Source organism: Engystomops pustulosus, chromosome 6 (genome assembly GCF_040894005.1).
Source record: "Engystomops pustulosus chromosome 6, aEngPut4.maternal, whole genome shotgun sequence".
Taxonomy (NCBI): domain Eukaryota; kingdom Metazoa; phylum Chordata; class Amphibia; order Anura; family Leptodactylidae; genus Engystomops; species Engystomops pustulosus.
In genome coordinates, this window is record NC_092416.1 from 85,865,302 (window position 1) to 85,884,530 (window position 19,229).

Genomic DNA, 19,229 nt, shown 5'->3' on the forward strand with positions numbered 1-19,229 from the left:
TTAAGTATGCATCTTGTGGACCTCATCATCTCATCTCTGATCTGTCTCATCTCTCTTTGTCAGGCTGAGAGGTAGTAGATCCTCTGAACCATTGCGGACGATGTCACAAGCTGACACCTGTGACCAGAGTCTAAGTAGTACCCGGTTTTCACCAGAGCCTGCCGAAAAGCGGGTTGGACTTGCTGCGGCGTGGTACCACCAGGTCAGGCGCGACTTGTCAGTGGTGGCAGCCATGGTCGGGGTACAGGAAAGGCAGCCAATCTCTTAGTTGGGGACAGGCAAGTAGCAATAGGTCAGGGCAGGCGGCAGAGGACACTGGTTATCTTTATCAGCATAAATCAAGTCAAAAGAAGACAGCGTTCTGCTTTCTGTACAGAGAGAAAATATAAGGAATTCTTTGCATCCCCCAACACAGGCATGAGCAGCCCGTCGATCCCCTGGAGCAGTTTCTGCTTCTCCCATGTCATCAGCTCTTGCTCCCAGGAGAGGATAGAAGCTGCAGTGATAAAGGGGGAGAGAACAGAAAATGAACAGGTGTGTAAATTGCATGTTCTGCACATAGCAGCTACAGTCACATAGAGAAACAGGAGCGCTATCCATAAAGAGCACTTCCTGGTCTTGAATGCAGTCAAAATGTGCTTCAAAATGCAAATCAAGTGTATCATGTGAACACGGCTTGGGCAGAAAGGGCACCAATGATACCCATTTACTATAGTGGCGTCCATCCGGCTTCTGTTGGAATATTTGTGATAACTTGGGTCTATAGTCATGTCAATGATACAGTATATTTGGTTTTTAACCCCTTCCCGACATTTGACGTAATAGTACTGCATGGCGGGAGGTGCGTTCCCGCAAAATGCAGTACTATTACGTCAAGCTTCTGGCGCCAGGTCCTGAACGGAGCCGGCGCCAGAAGCTGCGGATGTCGGCTATATATTATAGCCGACACCCGCCTCTAACACCCGCGATCGGAGATTTCTCCGATCGCGGGTGTTAACCCCTAACACGCCGCGGTCGCGCTGACCGCGGCGTGTTAGAGGCATTTAAAAACCATTTCAAGTGAATCTGAACACCCCCCCCCCCCCCCGCGGCGCTTACCGGGGGGTCCTCGCAGCTCCGATCGCAGCCCCGGGACTGCCGGTGCCCGGGGCTGCGCGATCTTCCTCCCAGTGCCGGGTCCGTGCCTCCTGGCAGCATGCTCAGTGTCTTACATTACACAGTGCAATACTTCTGTATTGCACTGTGTCACTTGTAAAAGAGCTTGAACAAGTGATCAGAAGATCACTTGTTCAAGCTAAAATGTCAGTTACTGTAAAAAAAAGTTAAAACAATAAAGTTTTTTTTTAATAAAAATAAATAATAAAAGAAAGTGAAAGTCCCCACAAACACCACATTTCCCTGTACACAAGTAATAAAGTATAAAAAACACTAAATCACAAAAAAAAACCACTTATTTGGTATCGCTGCGTCCGTAACAATCTGTACAATAAATCCTAATCATAATTGGACCCGCTCGGTGAACGTGGTAGAAATAAACCCCAAAAAACTTGCCAAAAATTAAAACTTTTTATCAAATTGCTTTACAAAAAATGTTCTAAAAAGTGATACGAAAAAGTTACAAGCACCAAAATGATACCACTGAAAAGAACAACTTTTCACGCAAAAAATAAGCTCACAACCAGCTACGTCAATCAAAAAATACTATAGTTATGCTGCTATAAAAATAGCAATACTAAAACAAATGCAATTTTTTCTATTCTAGTTTTTCTTCAATAAAATTGGACAAATATAAAATAAACTATATAAATGAGGCATCACCGTAATCATAGTGATCCGTAGAATAAAGATAATATATTATTGTTATGCTACAGTGAACACCCCCCAAAAAAATGCTAAAAATCCCAAACAAGAATTGATGATTTTATTTTCCTCCACATGTAAAAATTGCTTCAATAAACTAAAAACCCACTAAAATGAAGGGTTTTTTTACAGTGCATCTCGTCCCACAAAAAATAATCCCTTATTTGACTAAATTGCTTAAAAAATAAATAAAGATTGTATAGCCCATTCCCAACGCGCGTTGTTATAGAACGGTGCGGCGGGTAGTGACTTGCCAACACTGTTCAGACACAGTGATCGGGGCAAGATGGCGGCTGTTCCTGACAGCCATCCATCCTGCCCCATGGACCAGAAGGGTTCCGTCCCCCCCACACCCCCAGTTCATGATCGCTGCTATTGGCTCATTCAGACCAGCCAATAGCAGCGAATTTACTTATGACGTCAGTAATACCGATCACCATGTCTGCAGACACGGTGATCGGGGCAGGGTGGCGGCTGTTCCTGACACCAATTGTGCCTTGCGGTCCAGAAGGGTTTTGCTGCCCCCCTCTGTCCATGTTTGCCGCTATTGGCTGGTCGATTTGGTCCAGCCAAAAGCAGCAATATTCGTCACAATGGGCATCGCTAGGGTGAATAAGAGCAACACTTGGCGATAATTTCCCTACGGAAAACGAAGATATGGTACAAAAGCGCTGGCCGTGCACATTGTACAGATTATGCTGTACAACTCTTACGTGCTGTTCCAATGTGCACGTCCTGCCGTATCATTTCTCCGTTTTCAAGAGGAAGGTATTAGGAAACTAATATTGGGACAAGAAGGACGGGGCCCCAGTACCTCTGGTTTAGATGTTCCAGGACAGCATTTTCCTGGTGAATTCTGCTGCTTCTAAAGGTAGGACTCAATAAAGAGTCTGTTCCAAAAGAGGAGTTAGGATGGACACTATATACTACTAAGAGACCTGCGACACCTCCAGAGTGACAAAAGTTTAGTTGGTCCCTTGGTATATTCTACCTCCTTATACGCAACACATTCACAATTCACGCCCAAGCTGTTGTGAATTCATTTAGGTAAAATGAATAATTGTAACAACTGTTAGGTTACGTTGCTCCCTATAACCCTCCATTATTTCATAAGGGGCGCCACATAACGGGCACTGAACTTTCCAGAAATAATTGCAATTTCCATCTTGGACTCCGTTGCACATCATATTTGGAAACCACCTGTATGTTCAAAATGCTCATTTCACCACGTGCATTACACTACACCACATATTACACCTTGCTAAATTCCCCAAGGGGTGTACATTCAACAATTAGGGTCACTTTTCGGGTTTTCCTCTGTTTTGGTACCACTACGGCTCTCCAAATGTATCCTGACACATGTGAAGAATTTCTGTCAAATTTGGCCACTAAAAGACAAACATCCCTCTTTTCCTCTACTGTGCGCCCATAAAGCATTTTATATGCACATGAGGGGTACTTCTACACTCGGGAGAAATAGTTTTACACCTTTTTTGGGGTTATTTAATATATGATCCCTTGTAGCTTACAAAAATTAGGGGTAAAGTGACATTTATAGGAAAATTTTCACCTTTTTAATGTTTAGTGCCTAATTGGATCATTCACCTGTAGGGGCAAATACATATATTACACATTGCAAAATTCTCTAAGGGGTGTGCGTTCAAAAATTAGGGTCACTTTTTGGATTTTAATCTGTTTTATACCACTAGGGTTCTCCAAATGCATGTCAAACATTTCTGTCAAATTTGGCTTCTAAAAGGCAAACATCCCCCTTCCCTTTTACAGTGCGCCCATACAACATTTTATATACACATGTGGGGTACTTCTACACTCGAGAGAAATAGGTTTACACATTTTGGGGGGTTATTACATATTTTTATCCCTGGTGGCTATAAAAAATTAGGGGTACAATGACCTTTATAAGAAAATTTTTACCTTTTTCCTATTTAAGTCCTAATGAAATCAAACAACTTTACGGACAAATACACATATTACACCTTGCTAAATTCTCTAAGGGGTGTACTTTCCAAAATGGTGACACTTGTTGGGGTTCCCCTCTGTTTTGGTACCGCTACGGCTCTCTAAATGCATCCTGACACATGTAAAGGATGTCTGTCAAATTTGGCTTCTAAAAGGACAACGCCCCTCTTTCCCTTCTTAGCTTCACTGCGTACCCATACAACATTTTATTTGCATGTGTGGGGCAATTTTATACTCGGGAGAAATGCTAGTACTCATTTTTTGGGGTTGTTTTATCTTTAATGCCTTATGGGATACAAAAAATAGCCGTAAAAGTTACTTTTTTGGGAAAATGTTCATATTTTTCCTTTTAGGGACCTAATTGAAGCAAACACCTGTAGGGGAAAATACATATATTACACCTTGCTAAATTCTCCAAAGGGTGCAATTTCTAAAATGTGGACACTTGTTGGGGTTCCCCTCTGTTTTGGTACCACTAGGGCTCTCCAAATGCATCCTGACACATGTAAAGCCTGACACAAATCTGGCTTCTAAAAGGCCAAAGCCCCTCTTTCTCTTCTGAGCCCTACTGTGTACCCATACAACACTTTATATGCAAAAGTGGTGCAGTTCTGTGCTTAGGAGAAATAGTTTTACACATTTATGGGGTTGTTTCATATTTTATCCCTTGTGGCTTACAAAAATTTGGGGTAAAAGTGACTTTTTTGAGAAAATTTTCACCTTTTTTCCCTTTTGGGGCCTAAATGAATCAAACACCTGTTGGGGCAACTACACAAATTACACCTTGCTAAACTCTCCAAGGGGTGTACTTTCCAAAATGGTGACTCTTGTTGGGGCTTTCCTCTGTTTTGGTACCATTATGGCTCTCCAAATGCATCCTGACACATGAAAACTTTTTCAGCCATATTTGCCCTGCAAAAACGAAACAACGCTCTTTCCCTTCCAGGTGCCCCCCTGTGTCCGTACAGCAGGGTACAGTGACAAAATTGGTATTGGCATACTCAGGAGGAATTGCCCTCAACATTGTAAAATGCATTTTCTTTTTTAACCCATTGTGAAGGTGCAAATTTTAGTGTTCAATGAATCTATAGTAAGATAAAATTACATTTCTGTAATTTCACTTTCATTTATCTTTCACCCTCATGAAACGCTCATAGGGTTAACAAAATTCCCAAAGGTTGTTTTGAATATTTTGAGGGGTGTAGTTTCTGAAATGGTGTCATTTGTGGGGGTTTTCTGTCATGTAGGCCTTATAAAGTCACTTCTAACTAAATTGACCCTCCAAAAGTAGGTTTTGATGATTTTCGTGAAAATCTAAAAAATAGCACCTAAAGTTATAAGCCTCCTAACATCCTAAAAAAAGGAAAAGATGTTTGAAAAATGATGCCAAGTTAAAGCAGACATATGGAAAATGTTAGTTATCAAGTTATTTTAGTGATATGACCAACTTTCCAAAAAGTAGAAAATTTTGAATTTGGAAAACATTGTTTTTTTCAAAAATTTTGCCAAATTTCCATTTATTTCATAAATAAATACTAAATATATTGATTAAATTTCTCAACCAACAGGAAGTACAATGTGTCACGAAAAAACAATCTCAAAATCCACTGGATATGTTAAAGCATTCCAAAGTTATAACCACTTAAATAGACACATGTCAGATTTTAAAAAATGGGCCGTGTCAGGAAGGTGAAAAGTGGCTTCAGCGTTAAGGGGTTAAAGGTTTCTCATTCCACAGTTACCCTACCAATTATGCAGCCCCTCCACCTCCTGAAACAACACCACTCTTCAAATTATAGTAGACTTATCTTAGATATCCCCAGTAAGAGGAGTTGGAGCCAGTGTATTATGAGCTTCATGAATGCGGGTAATAGGGCGCAATGTAACTTGTAAAACTGCACCTTATACAAAGGCCGGAGGGCTGCTTGGCCTTCACAAACATGGCAGTCACTACAGACATGAACGGCAGAACTCTAATCCTCTAGCGTTTAGAATGAGCTCAGTTCCGAGTTACCGCCCACAATCTCCAAACATGGCCGCACCCGTCCGAGCTTCTTCCCATAGCAGTAAGCGCAGAAGACACGCCCGCTGCCCGGGTGAAGACCTCATTTCCGCCCCGTGGACGCTTTTTAGGCAGCCCCATAGCAGTGGGAGGTTCTCTTTCCTTGCAGCGTGCTCCCGGGTGAGGTGAGTGCGGGGTGGGCTCCGTGGTCTGTCTGTGCGGATGAGGTTGTGTATGCGGGACACCGGTCATGTGCATAACCCTGCATGCTGTGCACGATGTGCGAAGTTAAGGTTGGGGGTTATCCTAATTGGCTAGAAATGCACGGCTATGATATGTCAAGCTCTGCCTGCAGCCACACCATGCAGCAGTGCCGGGCAGTGTTATATGTCCACCATGTTGTAGTGTGGGGCAGTGTAGTATGACTACCTCTGTCTGCAGCCACACCATGTAGTAGTGAAGTATGACCAGCAGGTGAGAAGTGGATAGAAATTGTGTTGTCTGAATGCAGCACCTCGGTCATTGCAGCAGATTGCAATGCAGCACACCCTACAAGACAACCCATCTCCCTTTCTACAGTTAGAAACTGTTGCCAAACTTTCTGAAACGAGTTCAGTGCCTGATTTGCCAAAAATGGATGCAGGAGAACTTACAAATGTTGAAACATCAGTAGCAGTCCTAGCTTTATACAGCAAGAGCCCACAGCATCCTTACAAACTGAGTGACCCAGATCAGTGCACTTAAAGGGAACCTACCACCCCGATTCTACCTATAAAGGTAGAAGGGGTGGTAGGTGGATGAATGGGACGTGAGGATAGCCCTTTTTGGGCTAATCCTCACGTCCCGGCTATGTTTTAGAAAAGTTTTTTGCGGCATATGCAAATTTATTTATGCGGCTACTGGGGCGTGGAGTAGCCGGACATGAGTCTACTAGTCGCGGCTACTCCACACCCCAGTAGCCACATTACTCCGCCTACCATTTAATCTTCAGCGAGCAGCTCCTCATAGCTGCGCGCCCTCGTCTGAGTCCCCTGCGTTCTGCGCAGGCGCAGAACCCAGGCCTTTGGCTGCGCAGCCGCGGCTCCAGGGCCGGTGCTACTGCGCATGCGCAGTAGGCCGCAGATGCCGGGGGACTCGGACGAGGGCGCGCAGCTACGAGGAGCTGCGCGCCGAAGATTAAATGGTAGGCGGAGTAATGTGGCTACTGGGGCGTGGAGTAGCCGCGACTAGTAGACTCATGTCCGGCTACTCCACGCCCCAGTAGCCGCATAAATAAATTTGCATATGCCGCAAAAAACTTTTCTAAAACATAGCCGGGACGTGAGGATTAGCCCAAAAAGGGCTATCCTCACGTCCCATTCATCCACCTACCACCCCTTCTACCTTTATAGGTAGAATCGGGGTGGTAGGTTCCCTTTAACTCGAAGAATGGGCAAAACAAATTGGGCAGCACTTTAAACACCTTTTTAGAAGTGTTCACTTGTAACCACTTATGACAGAACTTGTGACAGAAAAAAGTTGCGATAAAGCCAAACTCGCTCTTGTTTTTCCTGTGGCATTCTCAATAAGTTTGTTACATGACTTTCCCGTTGGAAAAAATAAAGTTGGCTCCAGAATGGCCACCATGGTCAACGCCCTTCTTGAAAAGTTTCTTCCCCCCATATTAATGGACAACAAAGGAAGCTTATCTCAAACCTTTTGCATTTTATTTAGGTGTATCCATAGAAATGGCCCACCCTGCGAGTGATGGTGTCCTTAGTCTAAGTTCAAACCTCTATTCCTCTGTACGCTGTTTTTAAAAAAGGAAATAACTGAGGTTTAACATGTCAATTTAAAATCCCATTGAACAGTAGTGTGAATTCAGCCTTGTGTTCCTCCTCTTGATCTATGTATATGTAGATCAGTGTACCACTACTGATTCCCGTATAGGAGATATATTTATCATTTCTCTGCAGGTTCTGTATCAATTATAGTTGGGAGGATGTAATGTACATTACCATGCGATGAAGAAATAAACATTGTGCTCAAACCACACCTATCCATAGCTGTGGGGAAAATGGGTCACTTGTGATGTGGTGTGTGCTGTCAGGGCAATCCATCCTTCCATAATGTGCCCTATGAAGCCTCTGAACTATGATGAGTCTATCCCGAACCTGACCTGTCTGATGACAGCTTTATTGACTGCTGAGTTCATGGGGTTAAAAGAGCATTCACTGCAAGCTTATATACTACATCTGGTTCTTTACAGAAACAATTGATATATTCTGTACCTGGTGTTTTGCATGTTCTAAATTTGGTTACTTTACATGACCTGCATAATTCATCACTCGATATACTACTGTTACTGATGTTCAGCAGAAATAAGTGTTTTTTTTTTATCCAGGCATTGCCATGGCAGCAGAACCTGATGCAGACTGGCTGTGGAGGTAAGCTGTTCATTATGTCCCCTCATGTAAGGGCAGGTGATGTTCATTCTCACGATGGTCTTCCAAGCCTTATTGAGGTCCTGACGACAATGCCTACTGGCTTTACTGATCCCTAACATGATGCTGAGGTGATAAATCCTGTGTAACTATCTTTGGTTTTTAGGTTCAGTCATGTGACCTGAAGAGCATCATTGTCATGTAACATCACTTACAGGTACAGTATGCAGGAAGAGCTTATTATCTATGAATTACTAAGATTATCTCATTAGTGATTTTTTTTTTTTTTTTTTTTTGCAACCTCAATGGTTGCATAAGATAGGCCTGTCTACAGCTTGAACTATGATGAGTCTGTTGTCCCGAACCTGAGCTGTCTGATGACAACCTTATTACGGATCTGACGGCTGAGTTCATGGTTACTAGAGTGCTCAAAACAAGCTTGTATTTAGTAAGTAAGCAGCTCCTAGTGCTTGATCAAACGCTGTAGTGACCTCCCGTAACGCTATCAAACACTGCAGCGGGGTACAATGTAATTGTCGGGCAGCTCGCATAGCTGTCCGACGTATTCATGAGGGGGCGGGGTTGGGGTCTGTCTAGGCCTATGGAGCTAGCGGGGCGGTCCGGGGAAGAGGCAGCGCCTCAGACCGCCCCCCTCATGAATACATCAGACAGCTTTGGAAGCTGTCCGATGATTACACTGTACCCCGCCGGAGGTTTCCGGTAACGCTATCACTCTACCACTGCGGCGTTTGATCAAGCACTAGGAGCTGCTTACTTTAGTAAGCAGCTCCTAGTGACGAAAATTTAGGTGACAGGTCCTCTTTGTATTTTTTTGGGGCTAAAGCCATGGTCTCTGACAGATGGACTAGACTGAAATCATGGCAATGTTTGATTTCACTCTTAGTTTGGTGGCTTGAGTTTAGCTGATATAATCTTGGTTTTTGTTTTTGTGTTTTGTTTTATTTGTTATCTAGGTAGTGCCTTGGCAGTACAACCTGAATCTTTAGAATGGTTTTGAGAGGTAAGTTGTTCAGCATGCAATTTGCATTCGCAGATACAAAATGCTTGGGCAAGTGATGTTCATTCTCACGATGGTCTTCCAAGCCTTGTTGAGGTCCTGACGACAATGCCTACTGGCTTTACTGATGCCTAACATGATGCTGAATGTGTCATGAATGACAAGTCCCCTGTGTAACTGTAGCTTTGTTTTAGGTTACCTGCAAGAACCTGAAGAGGGGCATTAATGTCAAGTAACATCATCCACAGGTACAATATGCAGGAAGAGCTTAAAATCTGGTAATAATGCATCTGCTGCTTCAACCTTAACCGACATAATGTCCAATTTACTGCAGCTCCTGGCTTAAAAGCGCCTTTCTATAGTGCCTTTTAAGGTTTTGATAAGGGGGTTACAGAAATGAAGATATCCACACATGCCAATATCTTTTTGGTCTTTTCACAAAATGATACATTCCACATAAATGCAAGTTGAGGCCAAGGCAACTCATTTTACCACAGTGGGAAAATTGGTCTAGAGTATAAGCCTAGGGTAGGAACTAAAACTGCTTATTTAATAAGATGTCCAGCAGCCTCCCCACCATTAATTGTCCTTGGCTGCTTTCATCAGCTTCCTGCAAGTGCAGGCCTAGTCTTGGGCTTCAGCCTGGCATTTGAGAAACCACTAATGTAGTAAACGTTTTGTGGTTCTAATATGGTTGCTGGAACGTTTTCTTCCTTACACTAGTTTCCTGCTTTTCATCTTGAACTATGAGTTTTATCCTGAACCTGACCTGTCTGATGACAACTTTATTATGGATCTGACAGCTGAGTTCACTGTAGCAATACTATGCAAAACTGTTCTAATGGGTGCAGGTTTTGAAGGCCCTTTAGTTTACTTGAATCGTATTGTACTTTGCCGTATGAAGCGTCATTCTGGACGCCACAAGGCACATGGTTAACTTATTCAGAGACCAGTCTTATTGTAATGTCTGTCTTGGCTAATGACTCTTATCAGCAGAATGTGTTGTAATATTTAGCATTCTAAGCTCTTAGAAGTAGATAATTTCAAGATTGCTTAGAAAAACTACCCCAAAGTTGAAAGCTGTGACTGGTGATGCAATCTCAATCTATACATTTAACTTTTTTCTTTTTTTCAGATGAGCTCCCAGCCATCATTTGAGGTAAGATGGTGGATTATATGGCTTGATTCTGATGTGACTGCACATGATGTTCATTCTCACGATGGTCTTCCGAGTCTTGGAGGCTCTGACGACAATGCCTATTGGCTTTACTGATGCTCTATGTGCGTTACTGAGGTCATAGACATGAAATTCCTGTTGTAATTATGGCTGTGTTTCAGGTTGTCACAAGGTGTCCTGAATGATGTTCTGATCTGGATCATTTACAGGTATGTAGAAACGTACATAATTCTGTTAAGGACCACCAATAGTTAATGTATATCTGCCATAGGGGTTTAAATTTACTATTTATTGTGCTGAGTAGCTCCCATGAAACATGAAAATAAGCACAAGTTTAATAAACCCATAAATAAGATGAATTAGTTATTAAATGGAAATTCTCCAATTTAAAAGGGTATAACCATGCAGAAAAGATTCTTAAATATACTCAATGACAAATGCAGCATTTCAGATATAATTCCAACCTGGTAAACCTGGTGTTTATAATATTAGTTGTACCAGGATCTGATCCAAATCTTTGGATTATGGTCTCATGGCAACCTTATTCTAGTGAATTGCCTTGGCTTCTCACTGCATTGCTGTCTGCCTCCTGCTTCAAAAGACCAGCTCATACACGGGCGCTTCCTGCTGGCAATGAACACTGTACACAGATTTGCTATACTAGCTACAGACAAAGGGCTTATTTGTGAGCATATAGCATAGCTGAGTCACTTTATCTGAGCAGTCTTGTATTTTGGTCTAGAATGTTCAGAAGCTAAATAAGTGTAGATAACCTGTACCTGCATTATCAGCACACAGCATCTCCTAGCAGACAGATCATGAAGAGTCTTAGAATCCCCACCCACACTCTGGAGTTGTACAACTCAGTGATTGTCAAGTGAAGGGGTTACAATGTTTGTGAACAACACTAGTGATTAAAATTTTAGACTTTTTTTTCATGGACAAACCCCTTAAAGTTATCACCAGCCATATCCAATGACTGCCAAAATCTGAGTAATGCTCACTACTTGCACAAGACTTGGCACTGAAGAAGGCAACCACAAATGCTTTTGGGGGGCACTGAGCTGGAACAGCACTTGTGATGCCCCCAAAGCTTGTTTCATTTAAATAGTTCAATTATAACCTATAATCTCATTAACCCTTCTAATAATCATATGCCTGTATAAACCTGGAGCTACCATGCAAAAGATCTATATTCAAGGGCAATCAATAGAAACCATCCAATGCACATACCATGTACATTTGCATTCCTAGAGTTATAACTGTTTATAGGGAACCTACCACCATGGAACTACCTATAAAGGTATATTTGTAGGGATATATATTAGTGATGGTAATTAGTAATCCTCGCATCCCTGCAATCTCTTACTAACTTTTAATTTCTAATGTGTACATTTTCTAAAGAGCTCTGGCTACTCCATGCCCCAGTAGCCTGAGGCTATGAGGAGCTGCACGCAGATTTCTGGTCAGAGGATCAAAGGGGCTACTGGGACATGGAGTAGCCACACCATGTAGCCTCTGCTCCAGCTACTCCATGCCCCATCAGCCTTTTTAGAAAATTTTACACATTAGGGAATCAAGTTAGTCAAAGATTGCAGGGGCATGAGGATTAGCCCTTAAAAGGGCTATCCTCGTGTCCTATAGATGCACCTACCACCCAATCTACCTTTTTATAGGTAAATCTGTGATGGTAGGTTCCATTTAACTGTATTTTGAAGGTCAAAATCAAATGGATCCCAGCACTGTAGATGTATGTACATACTGCAATCTGACACTGGCTTCATCTAAAATAAAATCGTTATCAACCTTGTGTCCCTTAGGTTCATGGAAGTTATTTGGCAGAATACATTTGGAAGGGGAATGCTTAAGGTAATTTTGACTCTACTTGAGCAGGAAGGGGTGGAATCGGTTCTATAGCTTGAACGCAAATGTCTTAATCACGATGGTCTTCCAAGTCTCTGAGGAGGCGCTGACGATGATGCCGATTGGCATTGCTGATGCCTGCGCTGCAATGTAGTGTTTGAGTTGCTTGTTGAATGGCAGCTGACTTTTGGTTTTACTTCTAGGTCTTGGAATGGTAAAAGATTTTGCAAACTGCCTACTTTTGGGAGGCAAGGATACTCGGGTATGTTAAATGCTATTTCACTCCTCTGTGGTCTGTTCCTTGATAACCCTTAATTTCATACTTTAGCAGGATGTGATGACTCTAAAATTACTCTTCCCCTGTGTTCTAGGAAGTGTCAGAGTTCTCAAGGCAGCCAATTACAGCTCAGTTGTCAGTTTTTATCTGACACTCTTGATCTTCCCTGTAGATTACATGCATAACACGTGCCTAATATGAACTATGATGAGTCTATCCCAAACCTGAGTGTATGATGACACTTTATTACAGATCTGACAGCTGAGTTCTAACAAATTGTTCAAACATAAATTGATTGTATATCCCTTTTTAGCTTTACACTCCATTGGCTAGCAGGAAGTCTGTGCTTGTTCTGGAATGCAATTGGGATCTTAAAACAATGAGCAGATTTATATATATATACCACTACACACAGTGCTTAAACTATGCAATATTTGGTTGTAATCCAAACTTGTGTTTAACGGTGTGCCTTTTCTATTTTTAAAGGCTCCTATTCTGTCAAAATTTTACTTTTCAGAAAGCCTCACCTACAATGTATATGTAACTTTTGAATTCATTTGCAAATGATAAAATGCCAATTGCATAAAAATTCTACATTTTGTAATGTTTATAAATCCAGGCAAATGTTAAGATGTGCATAAATGCCCCACATGTGTACTTGACAAAGGGAACATGCTTGCTCCCATGCACAATGGTAACCTAAACAGAAAAACAACGTATTTATAAACCAAGCTAATTAGGAACAAGTAATTTTTAAATGTGCACTGTATTTGCTGCACAATAAAAATCATCCACAGCTTCAGTGTAAATACTGGAGCTTGGTCTGAAATAAAGATACTAACTTAAGTTATGTGATTTTTGTGTATATCACTAAACAGTGTAAATGTCTCTGGTTCCCTGTCACCTAGAAACACAATTTTCGGTTCATATGACAGATTCTCCTTTCAGAGGAACAAGATCTAGAGTTATAGCTCTCTGGATGCAGGAACAGCATCTTTTACAACAGAGTTCACATGACTAGTCTCTCCCGGAAAACTAGCTAAGGAGGGCCATTCTTCAGCATGTTTATTTTGCTGAACGATTTGGCATTTTTGGATTGTCTCCCTGTCATAACAGTTGGAGCAGGACATTAACAGTGGATTTGTTAAGTGTTGGTAGATCATCATCATTGTTTAGCCTTCAAGATAGTTGGGATATCTTAATGGCACAGCTTTTCTCCCTTGAACTGCATTATAAGCTCTTCGTGTACACCCATCACTGCAGTTTCCACATCCACCCCAAGTAGGGATGCTGTACAATATTGCATCAAACTGCTCTAGAGCACCAACTGTTTGAAGCTGAAGAGCAATGTCTTGTTCAAGAAGGGTTTGTAAAGTGCATCCCATGATAAAAAAATCTTGATAGCTGTTGAATCACTATTTTCTACTTTTTTTTATAGTATACTTGGATTATGAAACCTGCCAAACCAGGTAAGTTACAGCAGTTAACTTGTACAATAACTTGTATGGTCTGTCAATGATGCTTTGTATTTTACCTACATTGCTTGACTTTCTGTGAGAACAACCTTCTACACTGAGACAGACTCTACTAGTGGTAGGAGAGAAGTAGCCAAGTGTTTTCATCTAACTTGTAATTCTACTTCAACAGGATTTTGGACTGAAGCAATTGTACATCTGGATTATGTGTCAATGCAGCAAGCCAGTACATGGATAGAGCTGAGAACACCTTTGTATTCAGTACTTCTTCTATTTCTGTCACCTGCTGAGGTTGAATAAAATGTAATACTGTAACATGTTGTCTGTCTCTTTCCTCTCAAAATGGGTGATGTGTTTACAGGCCAAATAAAATTGGGACATCTTATCTCAGTTACCTTGGATGACTAGGTGTTTGTTATAAAACTAGGCTGAGATTCATTTGGTTCTTATAGCACAAATGTCTTGCAACCTTCTCAACAGAAGTATATTCCATGTATGCAGGGTATCAGTACAAGTAAAGATGCCATTCAGCTCATAATGCTTGTGTGAACACTTCTCTACCAATTGGTTACTGAATGTCCAGATCAAACTCTACAGTTATGTTATTTAAATGACAATGGGGGGGGGGGGGGGGGACTATGCCTTCAACAGCTTTCTGGTAAAGGCATGAAAATCGCCCAATCCTCCAGCCCACTTCAATACCACCAGACTAGTAATTGCTGCCTGATCTAAACATGCAAGATTGTTACCTTAGTTGGAGCAGGTGGAAATGTGTGGTTGTTTGTTTTTCCCCTGGTGGCACCACCTAATATTTCAGAGCAGAACATACGGTGAGAGCGCAAAGAATTTGTAAATGTCCCCATTTCGGTTTATGTACTGCAGGGTGAGAATTATGCAACAAACATATCAATTTACTGGCAACTTTTAACTTAATTCCTGTGACATGTGCATTTAAAGATTCATGGACGTGAATGTGCTGGTAGGGCACTACACTGGGGCATGTACCGTAAGTGTTTAAATTGCACAACCATTTAATTGCAGACCTACATTTTGGATAGCGTGGAACTTGCATTGTAGATGGGCCAACATCCTGCTGAAACATTCAAATGACTGGCTGGTCAGATATTATAACATCCTTATTTAGGATAAAATACCTAATTTCCTGATAACAAATATCATACCTTCCTGATGAAGATAACAGCTAGTTGCACCAAAATATGACTTTTTTTGTGACAATTTAAGTCTAGCTACACGGACAGTGTGCTGTTCTTTAGGATGGAAAGACTTGAAGCAGTTTGCCCATGAAAGAAAGTTGTCATTTTAATCCCCTAGTAATTTTTTTTTACCATATAGGTTATTGACTCACATGAACTTGGTGTCAATTCTATTTCATGGAGCACGTATAATATGGTGACCTCTATACCTTGCAGCAATTCAGAAATTGTTCCTGGTTTTGACTGCAATATATTGTGGAGTCTTCAGCTACTAGTCTTTGATTGCTATACTCTCCTAAGGGATGCATGTACTTACACCTGTAGACATTGCATAATGTTCATGAACAGGCATCTGCACTTTTTTTTTTTACTGTTTATCATATTGTAAGGAAGTTGAGATTAATATATATTAATCTCAACTTCCTTACAATATGATAAACAGTAAAAAAAAAAATATATATATATTTTTTTTTTTCCCCATATGCAGGGCTAGTGGGTCTGTTTGAACCTCTTGACTAATGTCACTATCTTGTCTTTTGGACTAGGTGGTGTCCTGTTTGAGACCTCTAAGTTCATGTCAGGACATTGCCAATACCATCTATAAAGGGAGTAAATGTTTTGTGTTTTGTTTTTTTTAAATCGGCAATGGTCAGTGTAAACGAGTTCCTGTGTGGACATCATGATTCCTCTGTGCTATGAAATGCTGTGAGCTGACGATGTGCTTAGGTTACACAGCAGTTTATCTACTCGTATGTTGCTTCTGAACTTTGGACTACAGGTAGTATCTGACACATAGAAAAGAGATGGATATACAACAAATTACTCAGCTCTGCTAACTCCCCTATAGCGGTCAGCTCTACAACAAGAATCTTTGCACACTGCTACCTGCTGGCAGGAAGGGTCTGAGTTAGTCTTGTAATTCAGGGGGGAGGCAGAGCTGCAGTGTGCAGACAATGGAATCTATTTATGAATCCGACCATAGTCAAAAGATTTAGTCTGATCCACAGGCAACCAAAATTGTTAACACCAGGAATGATAAATTTGGAATTAAATCTATGAAATGCTGTATTTTTGTTAATGGTGAATTGGAGGTTTATTTTTTACAGAATATAATCCTTTTAATCATGGCTAACATTACAAGAAAACACAATTGGACCGATCATGATCCAATAACAATATCCCAACAGTGAGAACTTACAAAAAAAGTTTCTCGCATACAACTATTAGATTTCTAAAATTCATTCAGAGTGGATATGAAAATACAATTAACATTCTTGCAAGCTTCATGCTTAACTCTTACATAGACGGAGGGTTGCTAACTTGTGTGAATGTTTCTCAACAAAATGTTTTGACACTTCTGACATCCTAGTGTTTTTTTTTTTTTTTTCTTGTCAAATATTCTCCCTACAAATTTTAATGTTACAAATGGTACATGCAAAACATTTAATAAACATGTACATTCTATGACATAACCTGCATGATCTGTCACAATTATGTATACTTGGTTATCACTAGAGATGAGCGAACATACTCGTCCGAGCTTGATGCTCGATCGAGCATTAGCGTACTCGTAACTGCTCGTTGCTCGGACGAGTATTTCGCCCGCTCGAGAAAATGGCAGCTCCCGCCGTTTTGCTTTTTGGCGGCCAGAAACAGAGCCAATCACAAGCCAGGAGACTCTGCACTCCACCCAGCATGACGTGGTACCCTTACACGTAGATAGCAGTGGTTGGCTGGCCAGATCAGGTGACCCTGGGATAGACTAGCCGCTGCCCGCGCTGCTCGGATCATTCTCTGTCTGGATGCCACTAGGAAGAGAGCTGCTGCTGCTCAGGGAAAGCGTTAGGGTGTTCTATTAGCTTACTGTTAGGCAGGAGTGATTCTTAAAGAACCCAACAGCCCTTCTTAGGGCTACAATAACGTTATAATTTTTTTTTTATTTGCAGCTAGTACCATATTGTGAGGAATTAGCAGGGGGACTTGCTACCGTTGTGTTTAGCTCTTAGTGACACACATATCCACCTCAAACACCAAAGTGGGAAAATTTATTAGGGGTTTGAGTAGAATTAGGCACAGTCTGCCAGTTTCTTTTTATTTTACGTTTATTTTTTTCATAACTCAGCGTCATCTCATCTGGCATAGTAGTGTGCTGTAATACTTGGCTAGAAAATAGCCATAGGAGAATACAAACGTCTTAATTACGCCTACAGTAGCGTTATATATATTTGATTTCTGGTTGATCTGCTGGTGGCTGTACTTGCTGCAGTGCATCTACTATCAAATTGGGAGCAATTTGGAGTCAGACTTGCGACCACTGTGTTTTAGTGACGCACATATCCATCGCAAAGACCGAAGTGGGAAAATTTATTAGGGCCCGGGGTTGTATTTCAACTAGGCACAGTCTGCCATTTCCTTTTTTATTTTACGTTTATTTTTTTCATAACTCAGCGTCATCTCATCTGGCATAGTAGTGTGCTGTAATACTTGGCTAGAAAATAGCCATAGGAGAATACAAACGTCTTAATTACGCCTACAGTAGCGTTATATATATTTGATTTCTGGTTGATCTGCTGGTGGCTGTACTTGCTGCAGTGCATCTACTATCAAATTGGGAGCAATTTGGAGTCAGACTTGCGACCACTGTGTTTTAGTGACGCACATATCCATCGCAAAGACCGAAGTGGGAAAATTTATTAGGGCCCGGGGTTGTATTTCAACTAGGCACAGTCTGCCATTTCCTTTTTTATTTTACGTTTATTTTTTTCATAACTCAGCGTCATCTCATCTGGCATAGTAGTGTGCTGTAATACTTGGCTAGAAAATAGCCATAGCAATAGGATAGCATCGTTTGGTTTTAAAAACTAAAAAACACAAAAAAAAAAAAGTTAAAAAAAAAATACAAGTTATAACTCTCATTTTCAAAATGTTTAACCCGAGGGCTAGGGGTAGAGGACGAGGGCGGGGACGTGGGCGTCCAACTACTGCAGGGGTCAGAGGCCGTGGTCCTGGGCGGGGTGAGACACCACCTGCTTATGAGGGAGCAGGGGAACGCCGCAGAGCTACACTCCCTAGGTTCATGTCTGAAGTTACTGGGACTCGTGGTAGAGCACTGTTGAGGCCAGAACAGTGCGAACAGGTGATGTCGTGGATTGCCGACAATGCTTCGAGCAATTTGTCCACCAGTCAGTCTTCCACGCAGTCCACCCATGTCACCGAAATCGGCACTCCTCCAGCTCCTGCACCTCAGCCTCCTCCCCCCCAGTCTGCCCCCTCCCAGCAAAATTTGCCATTTGAACCGGCATACTCTGAGGAACTGTTTTCTGGACCCTTCCCACAGTCACAAACCACTTGTCCGGTTGCTGATGAGCAATTTTCTGATGCCCAGGTTTTCCACCAGTCGCAGTCTGTGGGTGATGATGACCTTGTTGACGTAGTGGAAGAAGTGTGTAAAGAGGTGTCCGACGATGAGGAGACACGGTTGTCAGACAGTGGGGAAGTTGTTGTCAGGGCAGGAAGTCCGAGGGGGGAGCAGACTGAGGGATCGGAGGATGATGAGGTGACAGACCCAAGCTGGGTTGAGAGGCCGGGTGAACACAGTGCTTCTGAGACGGAGGAGAGTCCTCGACCAGAACAGGTTGGAAGAGGCAGTGGTGGGGCCAGACGGAGAGGCAGGGCCAGAGCTGGTGCATCAGCGCCAAATGTGTCAACTAGTGAAGCTCCCGTGGCGAGGGCTCCTGCGGCGAGGGCTAGATTTTCAGAAGTCTGGAGGTTCTTTAAGGAAACACCGGATGACCGACGGACTGTGGTGTGCCACATTTGCCAAACCAGGGGTTCCACCACTACTAGCTTAACTACCACCAGTATGCGCAGGCATATGAATGCTAAACACCCCACTCAGTGGCAACAAGCGCGTTCACCTCCGGCCGTGCACACCACTGCT

General features: G+C 42.0%; 1 long non-coding RNA gene and 9 other non-coding genes across 10 annotated transcripts; all 10 read left to right on the forward strand.

Moving 5' to 3' along the window:
- The first annotated feature begins 5,929 nt into the window (after positions 1–5,929).
- Positions 5,930–14,390, forward strand: LOC140063920 (uncharacterized). The gene is made up of 11 exons (XR_011847662.1): positions 5,930–6,027; positions 8,226–8,268; positions 8,432–8,482; positions 9,240–9,286; positions 9,478–9,531; positions 10,419–10,442; positions 10,622–10,669; positions 12,281–12,329; positions 12,527–12,585; positions 14,039–14,069; positions 14,248–14,390. It is a non-coding gene; the product is annotated as an uncharacterized lncRNA (long non-coding RNA).
- Positions 7,971–8,033, forward strand: LOC140066595 (small nucleolar RNA SNORD50). Its single transcript, XR_011848434.1, has one exon. It is a non-coding gene; the product is annotated as a small nucleolar RNA SNORD50 (small nucleolar RNA).
- LOC140066582 (small nucleolar RNA SNORD35) lies at positions 8,300–8,386 on the forward strand. The gene has a single exon (XR_011848421.1). It is a non-coding gene; the product is annotated as a small nucleolar RNA SNORD35 (small nucleolar RNA).
- On the forward strand, positions 8,603–8,676 carry LOC140066592 (small nucleolar RNA SNORD50). The gene has a single exon (XR_011848431.1). It is a non-coding gene; the product is annotated as a small nucleolar RNA SNORD50 (small nucleolar RNA).
- LOC140066578 (small nucleolar RNA SNORD35) lies at positions 9,334–9,420 on the forward strand. The gene has a single exon (XR_011848417.1). It is a non-coding gene; the product is annotated as a small nucleolar RNA SNORD35 (small nucleolar RNA).
- Positions 10,025–10,093, forward strand: LOC140066594 (small nucleolar RNA SNORD50). The gene has a single exon (XR_011848433.1). It is a non-coding gene; the product is annotated as a small nucleolar RNA SNORD50 (small nucleolar RNA).
- On the forward strand, positions 10,481–10,565 carry LOC140066580 (small nucleolar RNA SNORD35). The gene has a single exon (XR_011848419.1). It is a non-coding gene; the product is annotated as a small nucleolar RNA SNORD35 (small nucleolar RNA).
- LOC140066584 (small nucleolar RNA SNORD35) lies at positions 12,384–12,467 on the forward strand. The gene has a single exon (XR_011848424.1). It is a non-coding gene; the product is annotated as a small nucleolar RNA SNORD35 (small nucleolar RNA).
- Positions 12,800–12,868, forward strand: LOC140066589 (small nucleolar RNA SNORD50). The gene has a single exon (XR_011848428.1). It is a non-coding gene; the product is annotated as a small nucleolar RNA SNORD50 (small nucleolar RNA).
- Positions 14,108–14,183, forward strand: LOC140066575 (small nucleolar RNA SNORD34). The gene has a single exon (XR_011848415.1). It is a non-coding gene; the product is annotated as a small nucleolar RNA SNORD34 (small nucleolar RNA).
- Positions 14,391–19,229: the final 4,839 nt, after the last annotated feature.